We start from the raw sequence: 19,792 nt of genomic DNA on the forward strand, positions 1-19,792 counted from the left end.
GCCAAATATCTCAATGATCGTGCGATCGTTCTGCTTATTAGAAGAAACACGATCGGACGCGCACCTATATTTCATTTGCTAATTAATTAATGCAGAACAAAATATTTCGAAGATCGCGTGATCATTCTGAATTTGTAAATTAAATTACTCGTTCGCACAACACAGAACAAAACAATTTGGTGATCGTTCTGAGCGCTAGATGTCCCTACTATTAGGGATGGTCCCCAGTGCACATAAGCGAAAAACTCTCACGCAAACCAAGTGAAAAAGTGTGTATAATGGTTATTATTTTCGTGTGGATTTATCAATCGAATTATAGAGAAGGAAACGAAAAAGATAGTAAAAGTAAATCAAACACCAATGATGTTTGAGAACATTGATTTGAATAGTATTATTAATTGTTTAATGTATGTATGTATTTATACCGAATATTGAGCATTATCTCTCGGATTCTCAGTTATTTCCCATAAATATACTTTTTGTGTAAACAGATAAACATATACTCATAGCATGATAAAGTGGACTAGAACATGAATAGGTGCTTGGAATTGGGACAGGTTTGTCGTTGGTGGTCGTTATGTTGAACGATTTGCTGTGATTAAAACTTTTTATGATTTTTTAATTGTTCATCCATCGCGAGGATAAACAATCAATCGCTCAGTGTTGAGTGTTGCTACTAGAGACCGAGAATACCTCTGCATCTCCACAATTTACCACGGAAAGGAAGTTGCATTAATTGGGTCGGGCAATCAATAACATAGTTTGGGATTCACCATGGAAAGTGATGTGACCTATGCAACTTTTATACAAAAGTATTAGCATTTCCCTATCTAGTTCAAGTTCAATTTTGTTCATCCCTCGAGAAGACAAACAATCAACCGCTCAAAACGAGCGATTGGTCATTTCAATTTTGGATCAAGCGCCAGCGTTATCATTTATTTAACGTAAGGAAAGTAGAAAAAATGGGATTCAAATTGAAAATAAGGAAATATTCACGGTTGCTCAACCACATCGATAGTAATCTTGATTGGTTTGTTTCTAGTTATTACTGTAAACAAGACTTGAATCTTTGTTTTTAAACAAGACTTGAATCTTTGTTTTTTTATTGGTACTGTTAATTGGTACTGAACATATTTTTATTTTCAAGCGTTTATATTTATGTAGGGTGTATGTCCCTATATCCATCTCAATAAGCAAGCTATATCATAATCGTCTATTATGTGATAAACACAAATGTATTGCTCAAATAAATATCAAAACCGTGATTGCTAACAATCGACGGATTATCTGCATTTAGAAAATGATGCAATTTTCTTCCACAATCAAACTAATAATCGTTCAAAACTACCATCGAATTGAACATATATCCATCTCACCGTAAAATTTTCATCTCAACTGAATTGCGACTAGTGTACCGATATCCATCTTATTTTTAATTGCTCAACATTTACTTCACACTACTGTAGCTCTTGCACAGACTCATATAGATATATTCTTATAACCCACACATGAGCGATTTTATTGAATAGCAAATGACATTATCAATTGATTTGTTTATCGTATTCCAAAAGAAAGACCGACAACAACAAAGTTCATGAAGTAATTTAAAAATATGTCTATCTCCAACAAGCACTCACACATGGCCGAGTTGCGCATGCGCATCGCGATGCCGTGCAAGCAAGCTGGCTGTGATGCCAAAGTTTAAAAATAAACTGTGCGCACAATTTACTTTGAAATTTAGGGCATATATTTTGAGCAAAATTATGTCAAATAGATGATGATTATGATGCTCTGACGTTTGAAAAAAATATTCAAATCTAAATTTAACACAATATTGTCATTTTACTCAATGTATCATAGTAGAAATATTCTTTCAAAACGATTTCATAGACTTGAAAACTGGCACCTCTGTGCTTCTAGGAGAATAGTAAAATTAGATGTATATACGAACAAAGTTATTTTGTTGGATGAAAAAAATTCATCCCATAGTTTTTGTAACATTCTGAGGCAATTTTTTAACTTTAAATTAGTGAAACAGTGAATTCAAACTCTAAATTAGGTTGTGCGCGGTCATTTGTTGTGGAAAATGTAGTGATTATATTGTAAAAAGGTGAAAAAGTTCGGTGCTAAAAAGTGCTATTCAGCTAGTACGAATGTGCTGGTAAGACAAATAACGTTGTATGAAGGTAAGATTTTCTTCCTACATGGAAAATACTCGACGTTTTATTGGAAATTACGCTTTGAAAAGGTGATTCTCGTAAATATAAGTTGGAAAAGATATAATTTAAACCCGTGGGAATGTGTTTCATTAGTTTTTTGATTCGATCAGTGATTATTTAGACTGGTATGCTGAGTTGAAATTTGATGAGTATCGAATGAGATGGACATAGGGGCTGAGATGGACATGGGAACAGATACCCTACAATGGGTCTGGGGGGTGAGAATGGGTCAGCGCTCTCACCGGCAGTCTGGAGGTCGTAGAGCAAAATCGTTTAAAAAGGTCTTTTATATTTTAGTCTTCCCGCCCTCAGATACATTAAATCTATTCTACAAGCATTCTAAGTAGTTGAAACAGTGTCTCACTCCCACCCCCATTTGACCCATTGTCACCCCGACGACGGTATATAACAACAGTGTAATTCACTTTATATAAATTCATCTCAACGGTTATGATAAGGAATAATTTAGAAAAATCCGCATCAATAACTGTTATTTGATCGAATAATATTATTATACTAATACACCTTAATAAAGACAAAAAAAAAAATATTATACTAATAGAGTAAACGAAAAACTAAAAACTTATGAGTTGGAATAAGATTAAAAATCTTGAATTAAAAATTAAACAAAATAGTAAGGAAATGGAAATTAGATTAGGTAAAAAACAAAGTAAAACAAAAATCTTCTCTTTTAGTCTTGAGCTCCATAATATAACGAATGCTGGAATAAAGTTACTTAACCTCCGCCGTGTGGTAAGACGCGCGGCTACAAAGCAAAACCATGCTGAGGGTGGCTGGGTTCGATTCCCGGTGCCAGTCTAGACAATTTTCGGATTGGAAATTGTCTCGACTTCCCTGGGCATAAAAGTATCATCGTGTTAGCCTCATGATATACGAATGCAAAAATGGTAACTTGGCTTACAAACCTTGTAGTTAATAACTGTGGAAGTGTTTAATGAACACTAAGCTGTGAGGCGGTTCTGTCCCAGTGTGGGGATGTAATGCCAATAAGAAGAAGAAGAAGAAGAAGCCTCCGTCACACGCATAACCGTCCCATGTTCCCAGAAATCCCAGCAGACATGCGACAAATATGCGTATGACCGAAGTAAAGCTGTTTGACAAAATCATCAGATAATATAACTGAGGTAATGTTGATGTGTTTTGTTATACATACAAAGGGACAAAATATGATGTACTTAGCTGCAAATCCAAAGAGTTTGAGCCTTTCAGATCCTGTTCCTCCGATGGTTTAATTGAGTCATTTTCGTTCAGCAAAACCAGGCCGATTTTTTTCTTTAAATAATTTTTAACACGACCATCTAAGCTCCACAATTGTCCTACTATAATAACTCGGCAACCTCTCGGCAATTCGGAAAATCACATTTTATCCGGAATACAGTGTTAGCCAATTCAAGGTGATAAATTATACAAATTAGGAAACTTGAAAAATTGTGACACTTGAATTTTTTTCATCCTGTCTGTATCAATGCACACTACGATCCATTGAAGTCTCAACTATCGTAGTGTACATGAGATATGAAAAACGCAAAATTTTAAGTCCCTTCGAGTTGTAGTTCTTGAGATATTGTATATCAATGTTGAGAAAAGGTGAAAAAATAGGCTCCTTTTTTAGGCTTGAACGAAAACTATAATATTACCATTAAAGATAATGATTTTTTCGCAATCGGATATTGGGTTCCACAGATTTTGCACTCGGACATTAGGTTTCGGAGATACCTCTGAAATACGAGAATTAGATGTTATTTTTTAACAAAATATTCCAGCATCTCAATATCTTATATCTGATCGAAGCTCTCTTGGTGGCAAGTAAAATATGCAGCATTTGTGTATTTTTATTGAAGTTATCAAAAAATACCCCTTTCATTCTTTTGAAATTGATAAAGAATTTTAACACTAGCGCTTCCTTAAGGACACTCCTCATGGATTCCAAATTTCGAAATACTTGTGATTTAAGGGCACACCATTTGATACGGAAACAACGCACAACTGTCATTTTTATAATTTTAGTTTTGCTGTGTCACAGCATGCGTGAAATAATGAAAATGACAGTTGTGCGTTACTTCCGTATCGAGTGGTGTCCCCTTGAAAACGCGAGTACTTTGAAATTTGGATTCCGTGAGGAGTGGTCTTAACAACTCATTTTTTCTCCATATATATATTTTTTCCTGTTGAACTTTAACTTTTTGTCTCTTTTCTGCCAGAATATATTTATATTCCAAATTAATAATATTTTAATAAAGTTTCGTATTTAAAGACGGAAATAAAAATCGTTTGAAAATTGACGACGTATAGCCTGTATACTCAACACAGTGCCAAAGCAAGATAAGATCTCAAGGGTTTGCTCATTGGTTTGAGCTACAGGGGATGTCGAAAATAACTCAGATTGGCAAACTCTTCTTCTTCTTCTTTCTTTTCTTTCTTTTTCTTTCCCTTTTTTTTCTTTATATATATAAAATAAAGTCCCAGGTCCGTTCCATTCTCCTACTTTGTATCTTTCTCTATATTTCTCATGTTCTAGCAATCGCTAGGGTTTTGGGGCAGAATGTCGAAAGACAAAAGGTCGACGGACAGAACGTCGAAGAGACAAAAGGTCGAAGGGACAAAATGTCGAAGGGACAAAAGGTCGAGGGGACAAAACGTCGACGGGACAAAAGGTCGAAGGGACAAAAGGTCGTAGGGACAAAAAGTCGAATGGACAAAAGGTCGAATGGACAAAATTTAAAAATCTATAATTCTGTATACATGAAAAATACTAAATATACGACAAGTTTAAAAACATGTTTCTGAAAAAAAATCTAGCTTATTACATTTCCCAGAGATTTCCTTCTTTATTTCATGGGCAGTTCTTTAACCAATTTACAGTGAATATTCAGCAGCCAGGGCGAGCATTGTATGATTTTGATTAGTTCTCGGGATGAGAACTGAAAAATTAATACTTGTTAGATCGTGCTCTTGTAACACGTGTCGCTTCGAGTGCATGTTTGAGTGAAATACGTTGGTTTTGGTATCTTTGATTCAGTGTCGTATAATTAATTATTTCGCCGACGCGACTTCCTATACATTCCTATACATTACAATCCGATGTCGATCATGGAGAATCAGAAGATTGTCAGTCTCTTGTATAAATGTGTGTCAAATTCATTTTCCACTCATCATCATGTATTAGATGGGGATGTTATTGGTTTTAATTCAACGTGACGTTGTTATTGGTTGTTATGTACATAAAGACTGGCCTTAAGCCGTACATAACAGTTTACATTATGCACATTATTCGCTGATTCAACCGTACGAATCATTTTAATTAACACTCAAACATGCGTGATGTTGTATTTTGTACAACATTACCGAAAAAATCTCTCTCATGGTACACAGCATGAACGATCCTGCATTAGTGTTCCAGGATATAATCATGATTGTGCATATGCAACCACTCGGAGTATTCGAGAGACGGGTGCTTAGGACCACCTTTGGCGGTGTACAAAAAGACGGTGTGTGGCGGCGAAGAATGAACCACGAGCTAGCCCAGCTCTACGGCGAACCCAGTATCCAGAAGGTAGCTGAAGCCGGAAGGGTATGTTGGGCAGGGCATGTTGTAAGAATTCCGGACAACTACCCTGCAAATATGGTGTTCGCTTGCGATCCGGCAGGTACGAGACGGTGTGGAGCACAGCGTGTAAAACGCCTTGGCGAGCGTGGGGCGCATTCGAGGATGGAGAGATGCGGCCTCGAACCGTGAGTTAACGTCGTTGCTGACCGGACTTTGTGGAATTCCATCGATGTTTCCATCGGTGTCAGCATTTTGGAGTTGGCAACATCGAGGCGCATTAGCAGAACCAGGCGAATGATATCGAGGGCGATCATCGAATGTGTACCTACCGAGGCAGTGCAGACTCAGGATACTTGTAATGTAGTTAAGATGAGGATAATAAATGAGTTGGTTGTGAACAGTGAAGATAGTTAGACGTTTAATTTTTTTTTAAAAGAACTCCGTGTTCTCGAATTATTAATTCGTGTATTGTGGCGTCAAATTGTTAATTCAGTGGTTTCTGTTTAGATGTAAACTAAATAAATGAATGAATGTACTTATGCATATTGCATATTGGTGGTAGAGTTTTGTGTAGAAATTAGAGGTTGTGGGATCAAGGTAAGATTGGGCCATCGTTCTCACGAACAGTCTGTAGGTCGGCTATGTGAATCGCTCAAAAAGGTATCTTATATTACATTTTCCTTGTGCTGAATTTGTTGGAAACATGGGCCAACCTGACTCTTATTTGGCCAAGTGTCACCCCCGATGACGGTACTTACATCCTTTGTATTGTTCTCAAAACTATGGCTTTTCAATTTTAACCAGTTTTGTAATTTCGACCTTTTGTCCTTTCGACATTTTGTCCCGTCGACCTTTTGTCCATTTGACCTTTTGTCCTTCGACCTTTTGTCTTTCGACCTTTTGCCCTTCGACCTTTTGTCATAGATTCATCGCTAGAACTGGAAATGGATTCCATACCGTTTCCATTACTATTCCTATACCTTCAACTTGAGTGTTCTAACAGTAACCTTTTTTTTTTAATTACTTTATTTGCGTGATTTTTAAAGTAATTAAAAAAAAAACAGTAATATGCTAGAATTGGAAATGAACTATAAAGCTCGTTTCCTACATCCAATTAGAAATTTCATCAATTGCTTTCTCCTATCTATCACATTGACAGCTCGTTAACCAAGACGGACCTCTGCCTCTCGAACCTAGCCCAAAAATTCCAACAAATTCCGCATGAGCTCGGCTTGCAGTGGGCGAGTGATTGTATCATCATTTCCTCCCTCTTCCCTACATTGACTTGCATTCTGACGTGGCAGGCGCCAGTATAACCTAACAAATGAGATCACCGGTACTTGTACTTTGAAGATGTGTGCTAGTTCCAAGCAAACATCTGTTGGTTCCCTGTGCAAGAACAGCTGATCTGGTCATAATGGAGTAGCAACTACGAGCAGTCAATCAAGCTCAAACTCAAGCTATTTTTTTATATATATAAAACAAAGTTGTCGTTTGAACGACCAAGCATCACTCAAGAATAGACAGCCCATTTTTTGCTACTTTATATTCGTTTTCTTCTTCCATTTGAGAGGAAAAATGTTATGATGAAACTAGAATCCTTTGAAAATCAAAACTCAATATTTTCGATGAAATGGTTTTTCGTACAATTTGCATGGGATTTTCATTTTTTGATCATCTATATATAAAACAAAGTTGGCATTTGTACGACCGCGCATCACAGACAGCCCAATTTCTGCTGATTTATAAGAGAAACTGAGATAATATGCACCACCGGGGCAAAACGACGTTTTGACGTTTTTAAGGACATTTACGACAGATTTTCACGAGTGTTTTCAACAGCGCTACAAAGCTAACAGAAAACATTATTGAAAGTATGTCTGAAACACCACCAAAAGAGCCAAAAGATCGTTTTTCCCCGGGGGTGCATTTTACCTCAGTTTACCCTATCCGTTTTCTTCTTCGATTTACGATGAACCTGAAAAAAAAAATTTAGAAACCAATTCCAATATTTTTGATGAAATGATTTTTTGTACATTTTGTATGGGAATTTCAAATCTTGATTATCTGTATAGGGGAACTGCTCCTTGAATTCATACCATGTAGGGTAAAATGCCCAATAGTGGACCCCCTAGTAGCGAAATTTTGCTCTTCCTGGCATAAGGAGTGGAAATTTTCAAAATATTAATTCTGCGTGATATCTAATATCAAGCTCTGCATTCCCTCTTCACGATACATACATGAAACACACAAATACTCAACGTTATTCGTTGAAATTAACATTTTAAAGTCTGACTGAATTCGCCCTATAGTAGACCCCCTGGGGGTCCATAATAGGAAATTGCTTCCCTATAGTCGTCACTTCATTTGATTTTTATGTTCCGTTTCGAGACGTTCTTCTTCCCTATTATGGACCCCCCAAAATATTCCTATTATGGACACTCTCGTGTTTATTTTTTATAGAATTGTAAAAAATCATTTAATTTTACTTTCCATAGCATTTCCAATGCATGTAATCAAATCATAGGACTGTAAGGTAGGTTCTCCCGATGGAATTTCATAGCAAAATGTTCGAATTGTGCTATAATGAGCATGAGCATGAGCATGAGCATGATTGACCGCCCACGGTTGCTACTCCGTTATTGCCAGGTCAGCTGTAATTACACAGGGAACCAACAGATGACATTTGGGACTAACATCATCCTCAATGTGTAAAAACTGGTGACCCAATATAAAGCAATACCAGCGCCGGCCGTGTCCGAATGCAGGTCAATTAAGGAATGGGTAGGAAAATGTTGACGTGATACTCGCTTTGATAGAAGCCGACGAGTCATCTGCACTTCCACGAGAAATCACTAGGATGTTGGATATATGGGGTAGGGCATGTAGCGAGGCTCGTCTTGGTAAACGGCATGCTGTGTATAACGTGTAGTTTGAGTATCGCGCACTAATTAGTTCAATTACTGACCGCACTAAGTAGAACAAAAATTCCGTGATCTCGAGGCCGTTCTGTTTTAAACAAACACGTCCGATCGCGCACTTAATTTAAATAACTTACCGCACAAAGCAGAACAAAGATCTGTGGCCTCGAGACCGTTCTACTTTCAAACGAACACTAACTTAAAAAAAATTACCTTCGTGGTATCGAGGAAAAAACTAACACAATGCAAGTTCGGTGGCTTCTGCATACTGATAATCGCGTTCCTACGACCGAACCGACGCGCACTAATGAACTCTATCAATTTTTATTCATCACCTGGATTGTCCCGCAATTGAGAGAAAATCTCGCAAAATGTAAGCTCGGTAACTTTTGCATACCGAGAAACGCGTAACTTCAACCGAACCGACGCGCACTTTAACACGATCTTTCAAGTACTTTTCCAATATTTACCATGATTTGAGGATGGAAATGGTAGCCATTCTTTATGCTATTCATTCCACAATGCATTCAGAGAAATAGGGTTTATATATGAAATAATGAGTATAATGAAAGAACATGTATTGAACACAATTAATAAAATAAAAATAGTAAGTTTTATCAATTTCACACGGAGAAGGTAGAATGTAGTAAATCCTATATATCTTAGAACATCATAGTTCATTATCACACATGCTTCCTGAAAAGTTTATATTTATTTTAACAAGTTCACTGAAGGCAATATGCTTTCGAAATATTTTCTGTAGCTTCATACACATGGTTGTTCCATCAGGAGCTTCGTGCATAATAGGGTACTCAAATTTTTTTCAATCAAAACATTAAAAAGAGGTGAGTTATATACTTTGTGATTTGACGTTTAGTGTGCTTTGTGATGTGATATTAAATTTCAGTGAAATGTTAGTGTTGCGAAATTTGCTGAACAAACGAAAAATGTCTATCATTCCCGGTAGTGCACTAAATTACCTAAATGTAAGCCGCTGCATACTCTACCCATTGCAATGGTTGCGATCATGTCATGACAACCCGCTATTTCACATACAAGAATAATTTACTTTAATTTTGCAATTGAAAACTATTTTTTGTAATTTTTGCCACTGAAGGTTTCAAAAATAAATAAACTTTCGTTTTTCATCAGTTCATGGGTATTTTACTTCAAATTTTTACTGGGTGCAATGTTTTTTGGCCAAAAATCAACACTCTAAAAGTAGTCCCCGTTTTTTGAAGCAACATAATTACTTCGGAAAAAGTTAGCTAAGGTCTGTAGCTTTCCATTGCATTGGTGTTTGTTTTACTGCATAATGTTGACTTGAGAAAAAGTTATAAGCGAAAACCGCAACCCGACCTACAACCAGATACCCTTCCCTAATATTAATCTTATTTTGAAAAATATAGAATATACAGAATATAATCAGGTTTCTACTTCCCGTCGTATGTATATGTTCAGCTTTTCTTTAATAATTTTTGAACAGAACAACTTTTCGTCTTTGAACAGTTTCATTTCATTCAATTTGTTTAGTAGAAGATCACGATACAAGAAGACAAAGCTAACGTAATGTTTGAACATTTGTCAATACTAATAAATAGTCACTGAAATCGTATTCGCGACTTCAGAGTTAATTGAAATTACTGAATTAATCCAAAATAATTAATCAATAAAGCGAATCACATTCCTTACAACGATAGCCTCATCTACCATAGAATGAAAAGAGAAACTTTTCAGAAAAAGGTAGTAAAAACAAACAGGCCCAGAAAATGCATTAAGTAGATAATATGAATGAATAAATGGAAAATAAAGTGATACTTAACAGACTCGGAAAGAGTCCAGATTCCACAGGATTGAACCAATTCTGTCTTCATCCACCAGTTTCTGCATGCGGCCGGAGTGACACCTGTTGTCCAACTGCAGGAATCGTTTTGGCCTGTGTGGCTAGATCCAACAGTTATCGTATATACATTCATTTCCGTTTCGAGCCGGCAAACTAGGTTGGGTGGACTTGAAACTGCGTCCGGATTCATTGCCAATTGCTGCTTCCTTCGATACCGTTTCCGTCGAACGATACAAATCCCATCCGAAAGACTGTCACCGCTGCTGTGATAACTTTCTTGTGTTAGATACCTTTTCGTGATAGTGATGTTGGATAAAAGAAGTCCGCATGTGTCGCCTGTAACGTCCCAGTCGAATTCCAACCGTCGTATCTTTCCGGATCCCTCCGCTCAGACATCCAACCTTCATATAACCTGCATTTTCCAACACTATTCGATCACTAGGGCACCGCGGCTATGTAAACGGTTGTGGAGCACTATGTAGTATATTGATTTTGATTAAAAACAAGCAAAAACCAAGTTTTTTGCTAAATTCAAATCTATCGCGGAATGCAAAGTGGAATTAGGAAAATATGAAGCTTCAAAATTTTGGAGCTGCCATTCTCGCGCACAGATTACTTCGATCTCCCAAAATGTTCGAATTGTGCTATAATAATGCAAAACTGGCTGGAGGGTCCACTATTGGTTGGGGGTCCACTATTGGGCACTTTACCCTACCCAAATCAATAACATACGATAACAAAGAATAGGTGCGCAAATTGTTTTATTTATCATTTTTGTGATTTTTTTTGTTATTGATATAGGAGCATGTTATTAATAATGGAACAGATACCCTATATAATAAATAAATAAATAAATAAGTTTTAAGAACCTATTTATATTCTAGATAAACTGTGTACCCGAAAAATTGTATCAGAAAATTGATCAATTTTTGCGAGACAAAATTCGCCGGGTCAGTATCACACGACGTTCCTTCTGCCAAGCTCCCGTATGAAGGGGGAGGGAAGAATATCAGTGTGGAAGCTGATATATCTCCACTACCGTATCCTAACGGAACTATCAATTCTATACTTTCGCCTCTAATTCTATCATGAACATGTACGTCTAAGTTTGGAAGATGATATTAGCATTTCCATATCATTGTAAATCGTTTAAGTTCACGTAGAAGTAACACACACAAAAATCATTAATTTAGTGTAACTTTTTAGTTTTAATTTTTATCGAAGTGACGTCTTCTACAAAGTTTTAGAGGATAATTGGTTACATAACCGAGTGTATTCATTGGTGGATTGCAGAGTTATCACTGTTTTTCTTGAAAAAATCCGTTGCTTTCAAATGCGTGTATTTTTGAATGGGGGAGAAAGAGAGATCAATTTTTCTCTGGGTTAGACAGAGGAAGGGCTAAGGATTGTTTTGCATATTTTGGCATTGGGGAATTGGAGGGAATTTGAAGTTTTCCATCATTTAAAAAAAATGGATTTTTGTACTTGGAAATCAAAATCATTAGTTCTGGAAGTGTTATAAAACCGAAAATTCCGCCCAATTCGTCAAAAACAAAATGTTTATAGTAATCTTAATTTTCTTATATATTTCCAGACGAGCTCGGCAGTCTAGTGGCTACCGCTTCTGCCTTATAAGCAGGAGGTCGTGGGTTCAATTCCAGGCTCGTCCCTTTCCTACTTTGTATTTCTATCTTAGTTCTTTCTGTGTTCCACGTTAAACCAAAACGATTCCTACTGTTCTTAACCTTCCACATAATCCCAAAACCTCCCGTGGCACCTATGAGAGGTCGTAGAGTTCTCTGCATCTTTCTTAAGTAGGTGTCCAACAAAGCATTGTTCCCCTTCCTCAGCATTCGCAAGGACGTGGCCAGGACAGATCTCGACTATTGGAGAGTACATTGCTTCCATCTAAGAGTTAATGATTAGTCCCAAATCAATATCTGTGATAACGGATGGAAGTGATGCTACTCTCATACAATAGTCTTGGCTTGTACCACCTACGAATTTGTGCGAACTGCTAAATGCTAATGCTAATGCTAATTTTGATTCGCGTTATGCGTAACATTTGGTAGTAACAAAGTATAACGCAAGTTTGAATGAATGGTATCACTTACAGCATCCAAGCTACCACGCTAAACGCCAATGCCACCGAAACAGTCCATTTTTGTAATCAACCCTGAGAAGAACCAATTTTCTTTTCCCAAGGCGCCTTTCTGATAACTAACCGTATTCAAATACTCTTCGAAATCTTGCGTTGAAATTGTCCGACAGCCACTCGATGATTTTTCCCTAAGCCTCCACCATTTGGAATCAATTTTCAGCATTGCCACTGGTGCTACCCACCCCGAGCAGCACACATGTTTTTCATTGATCACAGTAGCTTATGTGTGACCCGATTTAGTCACAATTAGGTTGCTGTAACCAGTTTCATTAGACTTGTGCTGCTTGGGACGCCTTCGTGCTGCTGTGTCCGCTTCGCTGCATCAAATTTTGTTGAACCGTTCTTTGCCGAATTTCGAGTCGGAAAGCAGCTTTCATGTATTCAGTAAATCAGGCCCGTTAGCCCCGCCCCTTTGTGATCTGATATGGGTGTAAATATGATGCGCGCTCATAACGATTAATAAAGGGGCGGGGCGAATGGAATTACTTCATTAGATATAAGAAAGCTGCTTTCCGACGCGCGCGACCCATTTTGATCGGGATTCCGCAGACAACGAGCTGTTCGGAGAATGTTATCTGCCTCTGCCTTGCAAGCGGAAGAAAAGACAACAACAAAAATAAATAAAAGATTTAAAAAAATAGGTTTTACGTTATACAAATCAAAAAAAAGCACGTTACATTTTTTAGCGAAGAGTCCTAGTTAAAAAACGCATTAAAAGTTTTTTTTTTGTTTTGCATTTTTTTTTTCTAAAAACCAAATATACAAGAAAGGCAAAGCTTTTTTCAGGCTAATCACGCCATAATCTAACACATGAGTTTCAAAATAATGATTACCAATGGGAAAAAGTATATCTTTGTCTTTCTTCAACGAATTATAACTGAAAATCCTTCTTCTATTCGAAACTTACGAAACTTACCGTTGTCAAATTGACATCTTAATTTTTTATGGCTCAAATTCATCTGGAGGGTTACTAGGTAGCAAATATAGACACTACATGGCAAATAATGAGTAGAGCTCTTGTTAATAAACAAAAAACATATAATTTGTTGGTGGCAGTCAAGTTGCCACAGCTTTATAAGTGGTTAAACCGTTGTTTGCGGAATCCCGATCAAAAAGGCTCACGCGCAGCGGAAATCATCTTTCTTGTATTCAATCAATTAAGCGCGTAATTTTGAATGGATTGAATCATTAACAGAAACCAAGCTACAACGCCAAACGCCGATGTCACCGAAACAGTCCATTTTCGCAATTAAACCTTTCTTTTCAGAAAATGCTAGTCCTGAGAAGAACCAATTTTCTTTCCCCAATGCGCCTTTCCAACAACTAACTGGCACCACAATTTGTAATAAATTTTCAGCATCGCCACTGGCGGGGCGGGCCTGTCTTGGTACAGTGATCACCACGTCACTATCCAAGCCGTTCCTGGGTGGACGTTAGGCAGAATAATAGCGATTTCAACAATGTTTGTTCTCTCATATGTCCCTCTGCTAATCTTCAGTTTCTATTCATTTCACACTTGCCGCTCGCTTGCGGTGTCAATCGAATCTGTATCTTCATTACTTTCATCTACTCCCTTTCGCTTTGAGTAGTATAATTATCACCGAAAAAAGCCAATAAATTAATTTCGATATATTGTACCTTTATCAAGGAGTTAACTAAGTCCCGTTTTATTGTTACATTGTCTTAGCATAGAACGTTTTGTCACAACTTTATGTTAAATCGCCCCCTCTATTTTTCGGTAGGGGCTGCGAAATTTGAATTTATCCGGGCACCAGGAACTATCGTGTAGTACGTTTTTAGCGCCACTTCTATTGTACCTATATTAATAATACTGTTTCCAACATAAAATACGCACACTATTACTTGTGTGTATACGTAACGATATGATTGCAGTGATGCCGAATTCTTCAATGTTTTGTATTTGAGTTGAAATATAATTACAAAATTGGAGTTTTTGTTGTAGTTTTCCAACTTATCAGTTTAATTTTATGTTTGTCATAGCTTATCTTTTTGATACACCTTGTTTTACAAACATAAGAGTTGAATTTCACAATGAAAGTTCATTCATTTTTTAAATAAAAATCTTGGTCGGCAACCCTTGCAGATGCTGCAAGCCATGTAAATAGTTTGGAATACGGACAAGGATAATTTAGACGTTGATCGAAATAAACCTATATCAAACTATAGGAAATCGCGTTGGTTTTTCAAATATGATTATATTTATAGTGAAAATGGGATGTGCTTTATGTGTTGTGAAGTGAAAGTGTTTTGAAAGGATACATTTGTTTTAGCTTGAAATTGAGTGGAAAACAACGGCGTGAAAGGAGATGAATTTGCTAGTAGCAATCGAGCAGCTCAGAGGTAGGAGAAAGAAAATAAATGTGTTTTACAATTTTGTTTTTAATAATTTGAGTCTTGTGAACTAAAACATTACTCAAACGGAATTTTAAATAATATTCCAAACATTGGAGAAGGTGGTCTATTCATTATTGTGTACATACGATGTGAGAAACTGTAATTAAATTGATTTTTTATTTGGTTTATCGATGGTTGGGATTAATATACGGGCTGTTATTAATATGGGAACAGATGCCCTATTTTTTTTTCGCCGAGATCTCAGCACTTTTTGATTATTTTCCCGAGATAGGCACCGCCGAGTTTCAGCAAACATGATTTCTGCCGAGATCTCAGTAAAAGTGACGTTTCGGTTGCTGAGATACGGCAAATATTTCGCTGATAATCAGTAATAAACGAAATTTTCTGCCGAAGTTCAGTTTTGAAATTTACTAAGCTACAGCGGTGCCCAATTTTGCCGAGCTCGAAATAGAAAAAGTTAGTGTGTATGATTGTTACAAATCTTACATGATTTCATGGCGGTCCCCAATTTTGAAATTTTCATTTTACACCCTGTATCCGAGTCTTCCCTTTAGACGTAGTTAACGTCAAAAAAAGAGAGGCAAAATAATTGAAATTATTAAAAATAAACAAATATTTTCCTGTAATCACTATAGTTACTATATATGTACTGACGCTAACCGCAAGTCGAGCACATCTGTATACGGCATCCATTATCAACACTCATCTAAACACATTATGCTGTGCCCAAATTTGTGCTGTGATTTTGTTTTGGTTCATTTGTATGAAAATATGAAAAATGATTTGAACGTAGATGAAGATTTCTACTACTTATTTATGGTGTTGGTTTGCGTGGGAGAGCTATCAGATTCATTATATGGATTTAACAGTCGGATTAAAGAGAGAAATCTCGATAGTCCGGCCATAAATTTGACGGATCAGGGGATCAGTATGTCTATTAAAATGCTATATTTCGACTTTTCTTATGTGCTTTCATTTTTTCATTGCGCGAGAAAGGCACCACCAACGCTAGTTGGATTTACCTACGTTGCAAACCAGGTTTCAATATTTATCAAAAAAATGGCCACTTCCCCCTAGGGAACCAGCATTCCACGGTGTTCCGGAATGTGACCAGGCGGATCAAATACCCTCAGAACACATGAGCTTGTTTTGCAAAATCATGAAGTTTGACATGTCGCAAGCCAGGTTTCGAAATTGATCAAAAAATGGCCACTTCGCCCAAGAAACTAGCCTTTCAGAGGGTCCCGGAATGTGACCAGAATTACTAAATATCCTTAGATCAAATTTCTATGGACTTTGGACTGGTCGCAAGCCAGGTTTCAGTAATGATCAAAAAGTGGCCGCTCTCCTCAGGGAACCAAATACCCTCAGAACACATTCCTTGTTTTGTACAATCGGCTTGCATATGTAGTGGCCACTTACCAGGAGGTTACCTCAGCACTCCCATCAATATCTCCAGAACCATGCCCATTTTCAAAACGATGACCAATGTCCTGAAACTATAGGTATCTTGTGATCGATATCAGAAAACAGAACTAACTTCCGATGCAAGGCTACTATGAAGTTCGGAGTCCCTCGACAGTTTACTTCGGAATCACTTGACGAATTGTTTCGGAATCATTCGAAGATTTGATTCGAAATCCCTGGAGAACTCCCTTCGGAATCGCTGGAGGATTCTTTTCGGAATCCCTGGAGAATTAATCTGTCGTTCCTCAACAGTTTGCTTCGGGATCCTTCGAAGTTTTGCCTCTACATACCTGGAACATACTCTGCACCATTTCCATCGGAATTCTCGGAATATTCCCGTCGGAATCCCTGAAACATTCCCGTCCAAGTCCCTGAAATAATTCTCTAGGAATTCCTTTCTAGGAGGATGGAGGATCCCTAGAAGATTCTCATGGGAATCTCTGGGACAGTCCCGTCAGAATTTTTCAACATTCCCATCGTAATCCCTGAAATAATTACATTGGAATTCCTGATACATTTCCGTCGACATTCCCTTCAGAATCCCTGGAGGGTTCCCTTCGGTAGGCTTGGAGTATTCCCGTCGAAATCGCTCGAGATTCCCGTCGGAATCCCTAAAATCAAATCGGAATCACTAAAGGATTCTCATCGGAATCCCTGGAGGAATGTTGCATTATTTTTATTAGAGATAGATAGAATATCTTCAAAATATGCAAAAATATCCACTCCCTAACGGTGGGAGCCATACGCCATATCAAATTGAGACGTTGTAGAAATAATCTGGTACAAAAACACAATTCGATACTGTGGGTTACAACAGAAAGCACGTGCTTGAGAAAAGAGATTTGGATGAGTGTGATTGATCCGCAATTACCTTAGGTGGTAGAACCATACCACTAAGATAACTGGTCGATAACTGGATGAGGTCGTAAAATGTTACGCCAATGGAATGATCTTATGAAATATTTTGGTGATATAAAAAACAGTTTGATCCGGAATCGCACACGGACGTCGAGATTAGGAAGCACGTCATTACACCGTACGTCCATCGACGCTTCAAGAAATCATCTTGCTGGGTAGCCAATTCTGAATTTGTTGAAACAAGACCTTAAAGACGAACCTCTGCACCTTGAATCTAACTACAAATATTTGACGACTAGACAAATAATTTAAAAATGCTCGGTTTTAAAATAAATGAAGCATTTATTTTTTTGAAGCATTGAAATTGAAGCATTTATAGAGATATTCTACAGAGAAACAATGAAATTTTGCAGCATATTTCTCTAAAACAGAATCTTGCAACCGCTGATTGGATAGTTTTACATTTAAAATTTTACTAATTTGCTAGTTGTCAAATATTCGTTTTAGCCAATCATCAATATAGGAAATACAATCATAACTAGATTGAATTATCCCTGATGATAATGAGGTAAGGCCGTTACAGTTGATTCAACAGTATAAGATTACTAATGTCGTTCGTTGACCTGGCAGCCAAAGTACCGGTACTACAGGTGTCAAACCGATGTTGGTGATGAAATCAAATATGCACTACAACATGATGCATAGATTATGGCCAATTGAAGTTTGTTGAAGCATAATTCGACAAAATAATTTAAATGACTACAGCGCCACTAGTTTCTAGTACCGTTTTGACTCAAATCCCGAACATGACTCATATTCCGAACACTGGCATTTTAGCACCTTTACACTAAAAATCCCATCGGTTTTCAGTTCTGATTATCAAGATTACAAATGAATGCCAGATGGAGAGAATTACACGAATAAATCCAAAATGGCCATTTACAAGCGAGTGTTCGGAATATGAGTTTGAGTCAGAACGGTACTTATATAACGTTACAAATATTTAATAAAAATATGTCCTACTGGTCTCCGAAAGGTCAAAGGAAGGGGGAGATGATATAAAAAATAAAGAAGAAAATATTTTTTTTAAACTCCTTGCATTTGTTAAAGAATGTTTTGAAAATCCTCAAAATTTCCCGTTTTTTTTGTTGCCTCTCAAAATATTATTTTTGGCAAAAAAAAGTCTCCCTCTGGACATAATATTCTTAAAATATTTGTATCGGCCTAATTGTAATTAAAGTAAATGAAGTAAATGTAAAATTGAACTATCGAGCATCGTATGTATATGCAAGTAGTTTGCCCAATTTTATAGGATTGTATTAAAAGAAATAAAATCATTGTATTCAAATAGAAATATCAAATAAATTAGGAGTGTGTTATACATTTGTACATGCCGTACGTGGGGTTTGGTGCTTTCTGTAAATTAGTGCATTTCCCATGATGGACATAGAAATAGAGAAAAATATAGACTCAAAACTCATTTTTTTACTGTACTTAAACCAATTTTGACTGCATTGTGAATTACACCGGATTATTTCTAACATCGTCAAATTATATTATTTCAAACTTTTCGTCAATGGTTCAATAAATGATATTTTTCTTATTTTTCATCAATTCACGGCACTTCAAACAGCTGGAACAAGCAAATGTATATTCACTTAGTACGTGTCGACCAGTGTAAACATGTGATATCTTCTCTCCAGCAACTGCTGTTTTTGTTTGGCGCGCACTTTTGCCACACTCTTGACACCCAGCTGGAAGCACTTTATCGCTGTATTATCCAAACATTACAACGCCACATTGACGAACACGCGCTCAAGGTCAGTGCCTCGTAAATACTTTTCCATTCACCAAAATGCATTTTTTGATTCAGAAATATATGCAAATGCGGGTGCCACATGCAGACATTGCAACCCCCCTTCCTCACGTGCCTCACTCACTGCCACTTCTCTAAAACATGTGCTGCATATGCAGATGACTTGCCTTAGAAAACCGGTGGACCTACGCCACAACGTCCCGGAACAACGTGAACAACCGAACTGCCGCCGGACGAATCTTAATAAAAACTGAATCGAAAACATAATTTCTTTTGCGATAACATCGACATCCCGCACAAAAGAGCGGCGGTTTCATTCAGCGGGAAACGGAAGGCTGGCTTCCCTGTTTCTTCGCCGTTTGTTGGTGGCGCCGTGCTGGCTGAATTGTCAGCTGCTGGATTTCCCCTGCACGGAGTGCACCCACCCACCCACCGAAAAGGAAACGCGCGGTACCTAAGCGCCACGGTGGGGATCGGTTCTCTTCGGTGCAATAGGTGGGGACTTGGGGAGTATTTCCCCTGCCTGTGTGGAGGGGAAGCTTGATGATTGTTCTCGTGTGCTC

At 37.4% G+C, this 19,792-nt stretch overlaps 1 protein-coding gene across 1 annotated transcript in view; it reads right to left on the bottom strand.

Annotated features, from left to right (window-relative positions):
- Positions 1-19,369, bottom strand: part of LOC134212313 (neurotrimin-like) — a 332,613-nt gene extending 313,244 nt beyond the window's left edge. The window contains exon 1 of the mRNA XM_062690045.1: positions 19,354-19,369. The gene's annotated coding sequence lies outside the window, so the exon portion shown is untranslated. The remainder of the gene's footprint in view (positions 1-19,353) is intronic.
- Between the last annotated feature and the right edge of the window lie 423 nt (positions 19,370-19,792).

The sequence above is a fragment of the Armigeres subalbatus genome, chromosome 2, assembly GCF_024139115.2.
Source record: "Armigeres subalbatus isolate Guangzhou_Male chromosome 2, GZ_Asu_2, whole genome shotgun sequence".
NCBI lineage: Eukaryota > Metazoa > Arthropoda > Insecta > Diptera > Culicidae > Armigeres > Armigeres subalbatus.